This window comes from Rattus norvegicus, chromosome 4 (assembly GCF_021556685.1).
Source record: "Rattus norvegicus strain SHRSP/BbbUtx chromosome 4, alternate assembly SHRSP_T2T, whole genome shotgun sequence".
Lineage (NCBI taxonomy): Eukaryota > Metazoa > Chordata > Mammalia > Rodentia > Muridae > Rattus > Rattus norvegicus.
This window is the reverse complement of record NC_141537.1, coordinates 137,279,708-137,296,113: the sequence shown is the minus strand read 5'-3', so window position 1 is coordinate 137,296,113 and position 16,406 is coordinate 137,279,708. Positions and strand designations below refer to the sequence as shown.

Sequence of the window (16,406 nt, the reverse complement as noted above, 5' to 3'; positions counted from 1 at the left end):
CAAAGGGAACAACCGTGAAAGCTCATCTGGAACCGCCATTGCTCTGAAGCCTGGGGTAGGGGGAGTGAGATTTCATTGAAAGTCAGTCCTACATTTTAACCTCCAAGATAGTCCGAGGTACACAGTAACAAGTAGCCACACAAATAAAAAAATATTCAACCAACCAACCAACAAAAATACCTCTGTTCCTCAGTTAAGGGGACAGAAATATCACCCAGCATCAGGGCACTAATCAAGTGAAGTTGTTCTGATGACCAAGCGTTTCAGAGCAGCCTTTCATAGGGCAAGTGTTTGTTTATGTAAAAGTAGCAGAAAGTCACTCATCACCAAGGGCAGCGGAAGGTTAGCAATTGACCTTTTGCCTTCTTTCAGGAAACGCTGAGAATCACAGAACAATTGCAGCTTGGGGAGACCAGGATCGACAAAGTGCTATTTATTTTCTACCATTTGATTCCTCTGTTTGAAGCACTTTCTCAGCACTGAAGCTCAGACCTGTCATTTACCCACGATCCGAGTTTCTCCTGTCTGAATCCCACTGGCCTACTTCAAAAGCAGGGAGATACACCAGCAGCTTCTGAATGAATTCCTTCAACAATGCCACACCAATTGACTCACATTTAAAAGTACTTTGATCGACCCATCTCTTTGCGCTCTCAAACTGGAAGCAACAGCAGAGGCTACTGGAAGGAAGGTTAGTTTCTATGGCCAGATAATATTGACTTAATAATAAAGCATACTCTGCACCTTTTATAGAAAGATGCACATGTCTCCTCAAGATTGATGCTTCTCCTTTTCTGTCACCTAGGAACAGGTGTTCCCAATTAAATTCTTTGAGTCACACTCGTTATATGATCAGGTAAGTGGCTTTTGTGAATGATCCTATGCTAATTTAGTCAGACTGTTTGATAAAATTGAAATGGAATAGTATAGTAAAGCAGTCATTTGATTTAAAAAAAGAATATTTTTGATGAACAATTGAACTGACATTCTATAATTTAGAATTAAAGCAAAGCTATCCCAGAAAGCAAAAGAAAATATATTTGCTCTGCAAAAATGCAAAACATACAAAGTATTATAAAGGAAGGTATTAAGAATGAGAAATACTAACAAGGCTTTATTTCCACTAAATTTTTGAATGTATAAACATATTCACATAAAGGTGGACAATCACTATATGTTTTATGAACTCATAACAACCAGTAGAGAGTAACCAGTTAAGTGGTGTACATTATCATTTGAAAAGTAATTGGAGAACACGGTTAAGTAAAAGAGTAGCGTCATTCACGGTGGGCGGGACTGACACATAATACCTCCATTTTATGTCCGTCTAATAATTGATCTTTGTGTTTCGTATGCAGCCTGAATGCCCTGAGGAAGGAATTTAAATATTATGAAACTGGTTTCCACCCAGTTTTCATCCTCATTAGGAGGAAGCAGGGGCAGAGCTCAAGTCCCTCAGCACAGATTTCTGGGGGATACAAAAGAAACGATTATGCGTGTGTGCTATTACCAGTCCTGGTGGACTTTATGGTATTTAAAGGGACAAGGCTCTCTTTGTTATGTCATCAACATGATTTGGTTGCAGAAGCAGAGCAGCTCTTCCCTACTCACTCCATGTTGGAAAAACAACCCAACTTTTCTCAAGCTCATTTGAAAAGAAAATGGCAGTTGGATTAGCCATTATTGACTGGGGGTACGAATGGCCTTAGCCTCAATGCACCTGCTTCCAGGGCTCGTGGTTGGGTATTCAAGGGGACCAAGAGCTGTGTTATGGTATATTGCAGTGGAGTAATAAGAAGCATAGATGTACAGAACAGAACAAAGACTACAGATTATAACTCCACATCATCTGTTCATTTTTTTCTAGTTTTCAGTAATTAATTGTTTAACTGTCAATTGCACATCCTGTTTGGAGAAGGATCAAATGGTGGATTTCTACCCCTGAGATTTACCCAAGATGAAATGATAACAGATAACATAGTGTTTACTGCTTTCTTTAATACCTCTCTCTCTCTCTCTCTCTCTCTCTCTCTCTCTCTCTTTGTGTGTGTGTGTGTTAATATGATGAATGTATGTATGTTAACATTTGTGCATATGAATAGTGGTGTACACTTGCCACACAGCATGTGTAGAGAGTAGAAGACAACCCCAGGGGTTCGCCTTTTCTGTCCACCTTGTAGGAGACAAGGCCTCTTTGTTGTTCTTCTTGTGTGTGTCAGAGAGCTGGACAATCTGCTTCTGGGGAGTCAGCTTTGTACTTATTTCTGGCTTTATTTGTTTTCATGATTCTGTAATGTGAGCTGGCATGAGAATCACTTGGCAGACAAAGTTAGCATAAAATTCATGGCAGTCTCAGCTCCCAAATGCTGGCATTTTAAGGGAGTACCACTATGTCCTACTCATTCTGGCATATTTGAAGGATTGCTTAGGGCTGGCAAGCTGGGGCAGCTTACCACAAAAAAACTGAGGACCTAAAGTGGGTCCCTGGAACTCATGGGGACAAAGACAAAACAAAAACAAAATAAATAACAACAAAATAAGCTGGATGAATTAGTTGGAGAATTAGTTGTGATGCTGTATGAACAAGAAGACACTGAAAAATAAGGTAGGAGAGTTAAATAAACTCTCAAAATGTGTTTGTGAACCTATACAGATATGCTATATGTTTAAATGTGTACTCATATACACATGCGCACATATGTGTGTACTCATACACACATATACATCACACACATATGCACATATGCAATAATAAATAAAAATAAAATAGTATACTCAATAGTATTGAGAGTATTTTTGTATATAAGTAAATATATATGTAATACATATATATATTACTCAGTATAGGGTACTGAACTATAGCGTTCAGTATAAAAATCTGGGGAGAAAATTTTATTCACTTATACCTAAGACAAAACTATGCATGCCTCTTTTAGTCATTTCATTTCCTATATAAAGCAGTCAGTTGCAGATGAATATGCAAATACACATGGCTGGCTGAACCTCCTGCAGAGTTGTCCTTAGTCACTGACCCAATGCTTCAAAAAAGAATCTCAGTGTGACTGGATGTGAAGAACAGTCGGGTTAACTAAAAACCAAAGAACAAAAAACAAACAAAAGAAATCTAGACATGCTTAGGAGTAAAGAAGAGAGAACAATTGACTTATGCACTAAGAGTACCAGTAATGAGATCCATCTTTCCAAGGATGTAATCCATATGTATGTTTTAAAATTAGGGACAAAGGAGATAAATTAATGGACAAGAGTGCTTTTTTTTTGTATGAGAATCTGAATTCAAATTCCTGTTACCCAATTTAAAAAAAAAAATCAGGGAGTACAGGGACGGGAAAGAAAGGCAGATTCAAATTCTGCATGTACATGTAACCTTAGCAACAGGGGAGTCTGTTTTGGTGGCTTGCTGGCTACCAGTCTACTTCTGGGTTCAGTGAGAAAGCCTACCTCAGGGGAATAAGTTAGACAGTGGTTAAGTGAGACCCTGGACAGCCTTCTCTGGCTCTCATGACCACACCATGCAAACGAGAGGAAATGACATTATAAAGGCCTCCTGAGGAACATTCTACAGGTTTACAGATAAGAAGGGAGAGTTGATAAAATAAGACACATGTGAAAAGGTCAAAGGAGTTATTATTATAACTTGGTTAGGAAGGTCCGGACATGTTTTGACAGAAAACATGGCTTATAATCTTTCTTATGCCTGTTTTTCCTCAGAAAACTACAGGTTTACAGATGACAGAATGGTACTAAGATTAAACCCAAAGGTTGAATACATTTTGCCTCTGAGCAAGGTTCCTTACCTATGTTAGCATTCCTGTTAGAGATCTCTTTCAGAAAAGGATGTACTATGTCTGTGCAGGTAATATTTGTAATGTTCTCTTTGTAAATTGCCTGAAAATTCTAGGAAAAGGCTTGGGTCACAGCCAGCTAGATGATAGGGCAAATGGAGTCATGCCCCCAATCTTGCCTCTGTGATACTTGTAAAAGGCTCAACCAGTACTTTGAATTCTCTTTCTTAGAATGGCTGATCTATGAATAAAAGGAAGAAATCCAATTGAGGCAAACTATGTTCATTAAAACAAAGAATCACACTTTTTTTTAAAGAAATCGCATTTTTGCTGATATTTCTCCATCTGTCTCTCTATCTCTCTGTCTCTCCGTCTCTCCCTCTCCCCTCCCCCACCCTCTCTCTCTTCTCTCTCTTTCTCTCTCAAGCTATAGCCTAGATGAATTGGAACTTAACAAGTAACACAAACTGACCTTAAACTTCTGCCCATCTCCCTCTCCAGTTCTAGGGCGATGGGTATGTATCAATATATATGCCTGGTTTGTAGGGCTTTTAAAATTATTTACTTTTTCATTCATTCATTCATTCATTCATTCATTCATCTGTGTATATATGTAGGGTGGGGTATAACACATATGCATTAGCCTGGGGGAACAGCTGTATAGAGTCATTTTTCTCTTTCTACATTTATGTAGGTTCCAGGAATGAATGCAGTTTGATAGGTTTAAATTGCTTACCCATGTAGTCATACAGGTAGATTGTTAGGGACTCTAAGACAGAAGAACAGACAGACAAATAGACAGACAGACAAGAGAATGAAATTACAAGTTCCCAAATTACATCAGGAGTAAATGTTAATTAAGAACCCAAAACAAGACCCTGGACTCTGACCCCATAGGTAGCAATGAATATCCTAGTAAGAGCACCAGTGGAAGGGGAAGCCCTGGGTCCTGCTAAGACTGAACCCCCAGTGAACTAGTCTATGGGGGGAGGGTGGCAATGGGGGGAGGGTTGGAAGGGGAACACCCATAAGGAAGGGGAGGGGGAGGGGGATGTTTGCCCGGAAACCGGGAAAGGGAATAACACTCGAAATGTATATAAGAAATACTCAAGTTAATAAAAAAAAAAAAAAAAAAAAAAAAAAAAAGAACCCAAAACCAGTTCGTATCAAATTGCAGAGGTGAGATGCAGGTATTGTCTTCCAAAATTTTTATGGCATGTTTGTAGGAAAGTGTAGAGGTGATAACCTGATTCCACCTGAAAATTCTTCTTTCTTCTTACTTGCTCAGGAGGGAGGCTGTAAAGGGAGGCTTCAGCAGCAGCTTTCATGCTGCTCTCCTAAAAGCAGTATTCCTGAACGCTGCCTCCTTCCAGTCTTCCAGTAATACCCATGTTTATATATCAATTTATTTTGGTACTATAGTGGCCTAGGAGGTCCAACTTAGGACCACACATAGGCTAGGCAAGCTCTCTGCCACACAATGATTTCCAGCTTCTCACTGTGTGGCCCAGCCTGAACTTGAATTTGAGTTCCTCCTGCTTCAGTTTCCTGGAGAGTAGCAACTACAGTTCTATGAGACCAGTCCCACCACTGTGTCCTTTCACTTTGAGCATTTCTTAAAAGAGATTAGTAGAAGCTTACATTTAATTAAAGTAGAATTTGATAGTACACCTTATCTTCAAAATACACCTGAATAAAACATTAGTACAGAGTGCTTTTCTTTCCTTTTCTCTTCTCTTCTTTTCTTTTCTTTCTTTCCTTTTTTTTCCCAGCATTTTCACCCTTGCTACAATAAAGACCTGGTTACAACTGGGACTTTCAGGGACAGCAAATCTGAATTTGCCCTCCTCCCCTGAAAGCATCTTCAACTTTCACAATCCTTGTCATACATTTTGCTCCAAATAAACATTTACTGATGATAGCAAATAAAGTTATATCAGTTAGTGTGTGACAGGCATTGTTCTGAGCGTTTTGAATATTTTCACTATGATATAGCTAATGTTACTCCTCACATTATGGATAAAGACTATAGATTATAGATGAAGAAACCGAGAAGTAAAAAGTTTAAATAACTGGTTTGCGATCAAAGAATTAGTCCTGGTTAAAGACAAGAGAGATTCCAACCAGTACTAAGTAGTAATCAGGGCGGTCCCTGCTCCTGGCTTCTAGGCTCTGATTTTTACACAGGTGCATGCCGCCATGTTGACCACTGTCTGGGTCTGGCTGATTTTGTTTACCTTGGTAATCTCTACCTTTTTTTTCCATCTACAGGTATCACGATTGCACCCTTCTTTGTGGTTCCAAGTGAGTTCCATCGCGTTCCTGTGACATACTTTCTTTATCCATTCACATGCTGATGGAGATCCGAGGTGCTTCTATGCCTGCATTACTTTGAATAGCACAACATAAAACTTGAATGTGCAAATAAAACCATGAAGATGTAATAGTATTAGTAATAGTAAAATAGTAATAGTAGCAATAATGCCGATGAGAGTGACACTTTCTCCCTATCTGCTTCCTGTGGCATCAGAACTCCATGCCCTAAGGCATTGTTCCATATAAAAGGCAGCTTCTGAATTGCTGTTAATCCAATTTGTGGATTGCTGAAGACTTGCGGCCTCATCACCCCCTACAGCTTCTTGCCTGTAGGAAACACTTTACATGCTTGTTAGTCCCTCCCCAGAGATGGTATCCAGGATAAAGACCCTATTAAAGCCACTGTGCTCAGGTTATCCTGGAGCCTAGGGTGGGTAATCTTGCAGTAGCATGTCAGTATGTGTGGTTATGCCTTGCAGGAAATTGTTTATTATCCGCATTTACCCTTTCCACCCCTTAGAGGTTGGTCCTCTAGACCAGCCCTCTCACAGGAACTATGCTAAGACATAAGGATATGTAACTTCTGGGGGCGGGAATTCAGAAGAAGAATGACAAAATAAAATCTGTATTCAAAAAGAATAAAAGACAAATTTCAAAAGAAGAGATGGTAAGAAGAAGGTGAACGAAGGGCAGACTGGATTATGTTTGTGGTTTTAACTTCCTATGCATGTAAACAGTGATGTTGTCAAGACGCCAGTCATTTCCAAAAAAAAATATTTGTTTTAAAAGAATTCTTTGCTGTAAAACATTTCATTACAATTTCCTAAGTCCAATGTTTTCTCTAACAGCTTATTTTGAGAACCTGGTGAGAAAAGTCTTCTTTTCTGTAATTAAAATGTGAATCCAACAGGGTTAATCAAAAATAATTATGCTACTGTTTCCTAAGCCAGCCAACAAAACTTACCCAAATTTTCCTATTTCAAAGTTTATTCCTACCATGTTGATAGGTCTTATTATAAGAGGAGGAAATATCAAGCCATGGGGAGATTTTTCTTGCAATTACAAGCATCTGAAAATGGAAAGTGTCTCCGCTGGTGAGAGAGCTATTGTGATTTTGTAATCCAGACCATATATGTTTTATGCAACATTAATCTGCCTCGTTTTCCTCAGATGGGAGGTTTTATATGTCATTCCCAGGAAGAACTGGAGACACTAACTGCATAATGAAGCAGAAGTCATAGTAGCTTTCCAGGATTGCATTCCTGACATTATTTCAGGGCATGCACAGAGTCTGAAAAAAAAAACAAGCAGAATCATTTTTACAGTAAAATTGTATTCATGTAGAAGGCACTTCCGAGTTGATGGCCATGTCCCAATGGGTGGCATGACCATTAGCTGGACACAGTCTCAGGACACAGACTCAGTGGCACTGTTTGAACCTGTCCAGGAGAACAAACTTTTTAAAAGCACAGGTTTCCATTTTGCAGGTACTGATAAGTTAATTAAAATACTGATTAGCTCACCAGTTAAAGCAGGTGTCCTAGACATTTCATTGCTGCTACTGGCTTAGTCTGAGCACATTTATGTTGTGTTCCAAATCACTATGTCCCCATTGACTGATGCTATTTGTCTTATTTTCCTTAATAAAATAGATATCTTGTGTTTTAAAGATAAAATGCTCTTTGGCCATTCAATTTCATCATTGGGAATTAGGTACTGGATACCCATTATATCAATATTTTCTATATTTAGGAATGATGTCAATTTCATGTCAGGTCTAAATCTACAAACCAGGATTTGAAGGATTTGAAAGATTCCCACACGCATTTTTCCTTCCTCTCATCATCAGGCTACAAATGCCTTTTGTTGAACCTGAAATCCCCTTTGCATAGCATAACCTAATACTTAAAAGCCACTCTTCCTTTTTCTTATAGATTGAGTAAGTGAGTGATAAACAAGTGATTGGAGCTCTTACATCAGTTCTTGCAACAAATACAGCATCATTTGGCCCAGAAGATCCTGGCTTGAAATGCATAGCATCATTCAATGTGTTTGCATGGAGCACATTACGGTATTGGGTCAGTGCATGTTTGTGAATTGGAATTGGTTGAGTTGAAGTACTACTGGAACAAATGACATAGCTCAGCTAAGGTGTCAGCCATGTGTGCAGTCAACTACCATGTGTCTCTACACATTGTTCCTTCACATGACTGGTTACCCTGACTGTGTGTATCCTCATCTGGAAACATTGGTATCAAATAGCTTTATTGTCACACTTCTAAAACATTAGCCTCTTTATTCCTGAAGTGAAAGAATGAATTTAAACTCGAGAAGGTTGTCTGGTCCTTTTATCTATCTATCTATCTATCTATCTATCTATCTATCTATCTATCTATCTATTTAAAATTAATTTCAAGATAGGATCTTACACTGTAGCTCAGGCTAACCCAGAACATACTATGTAGCCCAGACTGCCCTCAAACTTTCAATAACCCTTCTGCTTCACCCTCTCAAGTGTGGGATTCCAGGTCTGAGCGATTGTATTCAATTTATCTCCATGGCTCTTTGCAAATTGGACTGCATGCAATAAAAGATCATGGTTCCATATGCCCTCGGGAAGGATAGATGCATTAGCTTTGAGTGGATGAGCGCAAACACATACAGAATCCACGAATTTATTGTTATTTCTGATTTGCCAAGATAATCTGTACACACACCGTGACGCAACAACAGCAGTGGCATAAAATAGTAATTTTTCTTTTATTAAAAGAATTGTTCTTTATTTGATTAATCTGCACTGAACAGCTGACTCCTATGGTGAGATAATTCATTAGAGGCCCACACATCATCTGGTTTTTCGGGTTACCTCTAAGTGATTATTACCATAGTTAATGGAGAAAAAAAAAGGAGTTCATGCCGTGTATGTCCTCAGAATGTACCATTGCTTTGCATACCAGAAACTGATCAAGCATCTGCTGGCTTGCTGAGTGTGGAAAAGACCAGTGTATCTGAGAGGTGGTCCGTAAGCCTTCACTGTAGCAAAGATCCTGCTGTCAGATTAGTTGAAGAGCAAAAGGAAGGGCGAGAAGAAATGAGGTCCATTGGATGAGGTATTAAACATCAGTAACTCCTGCGTTCAGGAAGCAGGGGCTAGAACATCAACAGAACACAGCTTTGGCCTTGAGCTACCAAAGAATTTTTAATAAAACAACTAAATCTATAAAAAGAAGAAATGAATTCATACCAAAATGGAGGAAATAGCCACTGAGAAGTGGTAAACTAGGTTTGAAAAATTGGAAAAAAACAACCACAGATAAATAAAAAAGATGGAGTTAATAATGGGTTTATCCTATTGATGAATTCAAGTTTCTGAGACTTGGTTTTTGACACCACCAATTGATAACCTCAATCAGTTAGCTTGCATTTGTTTACAAAAGGTTTAAAGGCCTATTAAATATAAGTCAAAAGATGATGTGAATATCTATCTTTTTTAGAAATAATGAACAATTTTAAACCTCCGCCAATTTTAGGAGCTTGGTGTTTCACGATGGCAGTGATGCTAAACATTACTTAGGCAAACAAATATTGATAGAATTTCTTATGTGCTTGGCATACTTATGGAGGGGCTTGGATTTGAGTGGAGTGAAAGCATTATGATGGGGGCTTGCTATCTAGTTCTGCTGACTTGTCGCTCATTATATAATCCAGGTAGTCCTTGAATGTGTAGTAATCCTTCTGCCTCAGCCTCCTGAGTGTAAGATATTACAGGTGCATCCATATGTTTAAAGTAGATAGCTTTATTCTTTCTTTTTGTCTTCCTTTTGTTTTTCTTCTTTCGAATCAGAGTCTTGGCTGCCCTAAAACTGTCAATGTAGACCGTGCTAGCCTCTAACTTAGAGATCCCTTTGCCTCTGCCTTCCCATTACTAAGACCAGAGATGTGGGCCACTACTCCTGGCTTTCTTTTTGTTTCTTTGTTTTGTTCTGAGATAGATCTTCACACCCTAGAAGCAGACCCTGAAATAGCTGTACCGTCAAAGAAGACCTAGAATTTCAGCTTCTTTCTCTTCTCCCAGCTTCCTCCTCCTCCACTTCCCATGCTGAAACCTGGCACTATAGGCTATAGGCCGGCATGACCCTTTTCCTCACCGCTGTTCTGTAACAGTGTTGGCAGCTTTGGATAACAGGAAACTTTGAGATTTGCCTGTCATAATGCTGCAAATCAACTATTTGAATAAGCTACTCTCTCTCTCTCTCTCTCTCTATATATATATATATATATATGTGTGTGTGTGTGTGTGTGTGTGTGTGTGTGTGTGCATAAAGTATGTGTGAAAAAGTAGCAGTTTTTGAACCTCAGCAGAATTGAAACCTTAGGGACAATTACTAGGACATTATGAAAAGCCTACCTTGTAACTTGATGTGTAGGATATAGTTTAAATAGCCAATCCACCTTGTCAAGGAGAACATAGGAATAAAAGCACAAGATGAAGTCAATCACTTGTCTCTTAGCTGTACAGCAGACAAGGATTTTGTAGATGTTCAGAAAAGGTCCTGAGTGAATAGTTATAGAAGTCAGAAGATTAAAATGGATGTGTCTTCAGTTCCTGACAGGATCCTCAAAAACTAGAGAGGCATAGCCTTAAAAAATGACCAAAGAATAAGGAGAAGGTGGAGAGAAGGTAGAAGAAAGGACAAAAAAGAAGAACGTGAGAAGCAGGGAATTTAGGAAGAGTACAAGGATGAAAAGAAGGGAGTCGGAGGACATTTAGAAAGAGAAGGATGAGAAGAGGGGGCAAAGAAGGGAGGAGGAGAGAAGGGGAAGAAATTACCCCTGGATTCTAAGAAAACCAGAAGAAATATTTAAAGTCAAACTTCTGCAGTGACCAGTTGTGTCTTTGTAAGAAAAAAGGCATTTTCAAAGTCTACAGTGACATTTTCCACCAAAGAACGCTAAGTTAAAATTGAAGACAGGCATAAAATGAGCTTTAAATAGATTAGCTGAAAATAGTTCCTCCACACGAATCTACTGGCACTAATGGAGTGGTCATAGTGCAAAGAGCATCTCGAGCAATACTTCATAGCTTCCTTTTTCACAACTTCCTTTGTGAATAAAATCCAGTCGTTTATTATAATATCCAATAGCTACGACTGTCAAAGAGCAGAGCAAATGAGAATATTGTGTGGAAGAAAGAAATAAGTGACTGTCCTCGTGCTGGACCCATCATCTTGGCTTTATTCAGTGATTTTAATTTGGAGTGCCAGTCTTTCTGAACGGGAAGAATGAAAAGAAAGAAAAGGTTGACGGTACTTAAAACAAGTTTTCATAATCTGCTAGCGAGAAGTGCTACAGGGAGAAAGCAGAAAGGCAAAAACCGACCTCCCGTAGACTAGAAGTTTAAACTTTCCATTTTGAACCCAAACAGGGTACAGCTGTGTTCTCTTGTTTACAAGAAGGTTTTGCGATGCGTCAGTCCTGTGTCTTTACACAGAAAGGCACACCAATACAATTTCACATCTCCCACCTTTCAAACTCTCACAAACTTATTTTATAAACATGCATATATACACACATGTGCAATAGGTCCACATACTAGCTCACACTAATTCAGGCACACATATCACACATGAACATCCCATCCCATACTTCTTACACACACAGCATCTAATCCTGCCATGAACCACACACAAAACATAGCTATACCTGTGTTTGTGCACACGGTTGATACAGTCACGCATGCATTTGCTTTTCTACGTGGATCCATCTCATATATGAAATACACGACATTTACAGAAGGACGTGAGCTAACACTAACACAAAAAGGCACACACATTGCCCCAGCATTCCCACATATGTATGTACACAAACATAAGCTCGTGAATTCACTTTCACAGACATGCATTCACAGACACAGTCTCAGAAATAAAGGCCCAAAGACTCTTGAGAAATAAAATAATCTGTGTTATGATCTTTGGAAATTTCAATTACAATGAAGGAGAATAAAGAAAAGAAAAAGAAAAGCGAGACTAGGAGGAAAACAAGCATAGCTCCAAGCCCTGGAGACCTTTCCGTGCAGAGGGCAGATGGCTACTTGAACTCAAAGGGAACCCAGTTTTAATACCATAACAGGTTATGGTAGGTGTGTCCCTCTGTAAAATGTCAGGCAGCTATGCTTAATCCGTTAAATACACAATTCAGTTCCCAGCTGAGCTGAGCTACTGGATCAAGGTCACAGAGAACAGTTACCAGCAGAGCCTGAGAGGTTTTTCCAGCAGAACCACAGGACCACTCCCTTAGATTCTCTCCCAGTTTTCCTTTCACAGGCAAAGAGAGGAATGTGTATTTAAAACAGAGATTTCACCATTTAAAATTCTACTTAATTCATCACCACACATCATAATTTTGACAGTGTGTATGTGTGTGGAGGGGGAAATCATCATTTGTAGATGAGTCTGGTGCATTTTAAGCATGCTCACACATACAGAAACTTGAGATTGTGTGCTGACGACTGGTGATGGTCTGCTTTAATGATGTCAGTAAGCAGACCATGTAGGCTGACGACGCCAAGGATGATGCTGTTTTAAACATTCCTGACAGTAATTTAAAAGGGAGTAAACCCCCAATCTCTCTATTGTGGGGTATTTATGCTTTTGTGTTTATGAAGCAAAAGGCCTTCATATTGCCAGTGTCCAGTTAGAAAGCGTAGTTTCTTACTGCCCTCTGGTGGTGCCTATTAGGAACAAGTGTTTCATCACAGAAGAAAATATCCTGAGTGAGGTTACTCAATCACAGAAAAACACACTTGGTATGCACTCATCAATAAGTGGATATTAGTCTGAATAAAAGCAAATGTTTTAGGGCAGATATAAAAATCATCTATATTGAACTTTCCTTCACTGATAAAATGTTTTATGTGTTCTGTAATATGGCATTGGATAATTCCCTACTGTCCACGTGAGCCCAAGAATATTTCAGATACAAGTGACTTAGATTTGCATAAATTACTACTTCAAATTCTGTATCTATTTTAGAGCAATATCTGTTGGAGCATACATGTAATCTCAGTTCTTCAAGAAGCTTAGGCAAGAAATATGTAAATTATAAACCTGTCTAGCTAACTTAGAGAGACACTTGTCATGAAATTACAAGCACTTACATAATCTCCCATAACATTCTACATATAAAATAATGCATAAAATAACAACATAATATCACACAATATTCTGCATAACATTCTGTATATAAAATTATACATAGTTCACATAAGATCGGAAAATATTGTGTATAACATTTTCATATAATCTTTGGCATAATTCACACTATCTCTGGATTCGGGAGATAAAGACCGAGGTCCAAAACTATCATCTTTGGCTACTTCAGCCTGGCCCACATGTTCCAAAAAAAAAAAAAAAAGAAAGAAAAGAAAAGAAAAGACATACATACATACAGGCAGACAGACAGACAGATTAACCTGAGGGATACAATACTTGCCTGACCGAATGAAACTTCAGACTGAATTATGCACTGGGGACGAGGCACGGAACTGATTCCTCATTTTGTCTACACAGGCTTGATCACTATTTGCTACTATGACCTTCTGATCCCTCCGAGGCGGCTCAAATCTGTCCGGAAGTTCTCCGGCTAAGGTCCAAGTCTAACATTACTGGATAGCCCTGAGCTCCGTGCAAAGTAGTGGACTCTCTTCGGCAGTAGAGCCCCCTCTTCTCTTGGGGATCCCAGAGGCCACGTAGGCTACCTGAGGAATGTCCAGTAGCTCTTCACCTGAGATTCCTGGAATGCCTCCCCACAGCCAATGACCTTTGCCCACCGGTGGATATTATCGCCCCCTTCCCCAGACTATATAACGTTTGATTCACCCCAAATAAAGTGCATTCATATAAGCCCACCACGAATAAAGATACATGCACGAGCTAAGTTTCAGAAAACTACTTCACTGAGGATTGTCTGAGAAGGATTTTGCCTAATAAAGCTGTAACACTAAGATCATTGGAGAAGCCCCACCAAGCGAACCCCGACCCAATCCCTGTCCGACCGGGATCCTGCCTGGACTTCGCTTCATCCTTTCAGGCCAGTGTGTAGCCCTGTTTGGACACGCTGAGAGGGAGAAACAGAAGACAGGGAGCTACACTGCGAAATCACACTACTCCTGTGCTTGTCTGTGGTTGCCTGTGGTCTCCTTTCTAAGCTGTGTGTCTCATGCCGCGGCAGTGCCCTACACCTTACCCAGCCACTGCAGACTTCTTATTCGAATGTATGTGATTCCTTTGAAATTGTGCCTTTTTTCTTTTCCAAAAGCCACTACTTGGATTGAAATAATTAAACATTTCTTCCCATTTTGTTATAAAATGTTGTTTCACACACAGAAATTTTCAATTCCATAATCATATGCAAAGGGAGAGACAACAATATATTCCCTACCACTTAGATACCTACTGTCTGTCTGTCTGTCTATCTATCTATCTATCTGTCTGTCTGTCTGTCTGTCTGTCTGTCTATCTATCTTTCTATCTATCTTTCTATATATGTTTCTATCTCTCTATCTACCTATCATCTATGTAATTTATTATTTATTGAAAAATAATCATTTTCCAAACAGTCATTATTTTAATTCCTTAAAACTGCAAACATATATCCCCAAAATAATGCTAGAATGATAATTTGGAACTCAATCTCAAGTCTGTAATAAATCTTTTGTCTTAAAATAGTGGTTATATAATTTGCAAGCAACTACTGCAGGCATTCCAAGTGTATTGAAGAAAGCCAGAAAAATAGCAGCTGGAGCACCTGAGGCTACAGCAATTACTGAGCAACTCCAGAGGAGGGGTCATGAGAACAGTACGTGGGGCTGAAATGAGGAGGGAATCCTGTATCCAAGTAGTAAAAGCAATAGCAGAGTGACGGTCACTACCAAGTAATAGGCTGACATTGAGAAATACTACAGAGCATCACCAATAGGACACCATTCTTCAATAAAGGAGTTGGCAGTTCAATTTTTATTTATTTCTTCTTTCTCCTCTAAGCAACAAAGAAGGTATTTAAAATTTCCTCCAGGGGGCCTACACAGCTTATAAATGTTTAACAAAATGCATTCATAACTATGAACATGACCTTGAGGAGGATGCTGCCCATATCTACACTACGGGATAATGTTCATATGGCTGCATTTTTAAATTTCTCGTTTAATACCAGTTAGGCTTTGGATCCCAGAATGCAGATGCTGTGGACATCTGATTTCACCCTCGATGGCTTCGACTCACTAATTACCCGTTTTCTTTATGGATTAATTAGCTGGGTAGCTGTGTGATTTATCCTGATTAATTGTCGTCAAGGCAGAACATTTGCAGATGGAGTAAACGATGTGTGTTTTTAGCAGTAGCTATTCTGGCTTCCTCAATGTACATGAAATGTCAAGGTCTGACAGTCACCTCCGCTTGCATACTGTAAGGCAAGCCCCTTGAGAGTACAGCAACAATTGGGTTTATCTAGAAAAAAGCGGTATAAAGTCAGCTCTCCACACATACTCAGTTTCAACCAGCTACACGTAAGATTATTTGAGAAAGCATGTGGCTATATAAAGCATGTACAGGCTTTTCTTATCATTATTCCTTAAGTATACAGTGTGATAAGAGTTTCTCATAGTACTTATGCTGTATTAGGAATTATAAGTAATATAAAGAACCATTAAATATTTGTGGGAATTGCAGAATTATATGTAAGTATTACCAATCTCATTTTATATGAGGGGTTTTAGTGTCCTTAGATGTTGGTGTCTGTTAAGCATCATGAAACTCTGGAATGCTGAGGAACACATATATTTACATCACCGGGCTATACAGGGGAAAATGTTCACATAGTCAAGCAGCCATCCATCCTTTGCATTATAAGATATTTCAACAGCTCTGGCAACGCTGCTTGCAAATCAATGATGTGGAGCAGATCTAGCCTCAAAGCAGGTGTGGCATAGACCACGGTTTGTTTTATTATTAAAACTCTTACCATTTTATTTGTGTGTGTGTGTGTGTGTGTGTGTGTGTATGTATGTATGTATATATGTATGTATATATGTGTGTGTGTGTACACTATTGGGTACAAGCTCAGAAGTTAACTCCTGAAATGTGGATTCTCTTACCAAACACATTACCAGGCTTGACAACAGGCACCTTTATCTGCTGAGCCATCTCACTGACACCTTTCATTGCTTTGCATTCTTCTTTTTCTGTGTAGTGTCATGTGATATGCTGTGCTGTGCTGTGGTATGGTGTGGTA

The 16,406-nt window shown here is 39.1% G+C and overlaps 1 long non-coding RNA gene across 1 annotated transcript; it reads left to right on the top strand.

Annotated features, from left to right (window-relative positions):
• The first annotated feature begins 360 nt into the window (after positions 1-360).
• Positions 361-7,037, top strand: LOC147995005 (uncharacterized). Its single transcript, XR_015687260.1, has 3 exons — positions 361-691; positions 806-856; positions 6,075-7,037. It is a non-coding gene; the product is annotated as an uncharacterized LOC147995005 (long non-coding RNA).
• The last annotated feature ends 9,369 nt before the right edge of the window (positions 7,038-16,406 follow it).